Source organism: Manacus vitellinus, unplaced genomic scaffold, assembly GCF_001715985.3.
Source record: "Manacus vitellinus isolate BGI_N305 unplaced genomic scaffold, ASM171598v3 scaffold_27_pilon, whole genome shotgun sequence".
Classification (NCBI taxonomy): Eukaryota; Metazoa; Chordata; class Aves; order Passeriformes; family Pipridae; genus Manacus; species Manacus vitellinus.
Window position 1 is genome coordinate 4,381,077 of NW_021940039.1, and position 2,281 is coordinate 4,383,357.

Sequence of the window (2,281 nt, forward strand, 5' to 3'; positions counted from 1 at the left end):
ATGTATGTCAGGGCAGGTACTGTAAATTTGAAGCCATCACTGCACTGCCTGCTTTGGGAAAACACCTGAGAAAAGAGTGTGTCTGTCCCTGGGAGTGGAGTAAGGAAACTCCTTACCTGCATCTCCTTAGATAAAATGGGTGTAATCCATTTGCAAGTCTTTGCAGGAGGAGAGCAGTTGTTGATTGTTTCCCAGGTGCTGAATAATGGTATGAGGAAGCAGCTTTTCCCTTTGCCATCCTCTTACCCAGGCCCATGGGAACACAGGCATAGGAAGGCAGTTGTTTCACATGGGTATTTAAATATTATTGCTAACAGCCAACTCTGCAGAGGTTTAAAAAAAACCCAAACAGACTTCACAGAAGGCTGAGGGAAATAACATTGACAAAGCTTTGTGTATCAGGCTGCATTATAAATAAGAGCATGACAGATCCTTGAAGTGTAGAAAGCACTTGAAAAAACACCTAAAAACTTGGGTGTTTCAAGCAGATGTGTCTCTTCAAGCATTTTCCTGATGTGTTCATGGCCTGAGTGGTGTTATCAAAGGCAGAGACAGATGAGTTCCAAGGGTTGTGTTTGCAGCAGAGACACACTTCAAAGCTGAGGAGCGTTATGGTGGCAGCAGCTGGAGATCAAACAGGGACTTGCCTTTTTTCACCCCCTGCACCTGTAAGGTCTTAAACAAGGATCACACAATCATCACAGAATATGCTGAGTTGGGAGGGACCCACAAAGACCATCGAGTCCGAAAGAGAGCTGTTAAATAGTGTATACTGAAAAGCTGCTGAATCCTGTATATTCCCAATTAAGCCTGGATTTATTAAAATAGTTAATAAAGAACTAATGTAGAATTATTTTAAGCCAAAGTTATGTATACTTCTAATGTAATAAGAACCTTGCATTTTTGGTTAACTTGCTGAGAATTTTCTAACTTTTAGATAATGGATATAGTTTTTGCAACTGGGAAAAAACCCGTAACTTTTGCAAGTAAATAGGATGTATCTCTTCAAATGGACAAGTAACCAATCAGCATTTGACATTCAAGGATGGGAAGTAATTCATCCAAGATAAAAAAGCTACATCATACAAAGGATTTTTATGGACTAGAAACCAAAGATTTATATAGTGAGGAGGTGTAGAAAGGCAGGATTTAACATGAATGTGTAAAGACCTTAGAAAATATAATGCTTTTGCAATTTCCTTGGAGGCATTTTTGGAGGACTATCCCCAATGCTTCTCCAGCACTGTCAGTAAAAAGGAATGCTGCTCAACATTGATCAGCTCCGGTGTTGAGTGAGTTTCTTTAAATCCAAACAAGAATCGCAGAATACGCTGAGTTGGAAGGGACCCACAAGGATCATCGAGTCCGAGTCCTGCACAGGACCATCCCCAAGGAGTTCAGCGAAGGAGGGTGACCCCTGTTTGCTGTCTCAGAGCCCCCCAGGCTGTGGGGTGGTGTCACCCCTGTCACCCGGAGGGTCAGAGGCGCTCCTGGAGCTCAGTGGCTTCATCCCCCAGCCCCAGGAGGAGCCAGGCCTGAGCAGGGCCCAGCCCCTGCTGTGGGATGTGCACGAAGAGGCACGAGGGGTATCCGTGAGCGGCTTCCATCGCATCAGAAACCCCCGCGCCCCCAGGGTCATCACTGCAGGCAGCTGGAGCCGCCCGTGCATTTGGGGTGGGATTTTATTATTCCAGTACTTATTTAATTCTACCCTGGAGGGCTCCAGCGCCGCTCGCACCCTCCTTTCCCCTTTCCCGCCCCTCAACGTCCCCTCCCCGGCTCCGCTGGCCCTTTAAGGCCCCTCCGCGGGACGGGGCGAGCGCCGCTTCCGACTGCGCCGCGGAAACGTGGGGAAGGCGGCGCCTCGGGGCGGCACCGCCGGGCCGGGACCGGGGTGAGAGATGGGGGGGAGCGGAGCGGGCCCGCCCGCCGGTGCTGCGGTGCCGCCCGTGCCCGCGCTGCCCCGGCGCGGCCCTCGGCCGGGTCCTCAGGCCGCCTCAGCGCCGCGCCGGGCCGGCCCCGCTTGGGCGGGGGTGGCGGGCCCCGGGAGCAGCTGGTGGGGGGCGCACGGCGGCGCTGCGCGGGGTCGGAGGCGGGGGTCGGGGTTGGGCTGGGTCGGGGGTTGGGGTGGGGCTGGGGTCGGGTTGGGCTGGGCTGGGTTGGGTTGCTCCAACGCGAAACCGAAGTGCTGTCGGGCTCGGCGGTCGGGTGGCGGGCCGGGGCTCCTCAGCCGGTGCAGGGAGTCGGTAGCGGCGTTACGGGGGAAGGTGCTGCTGGCAGC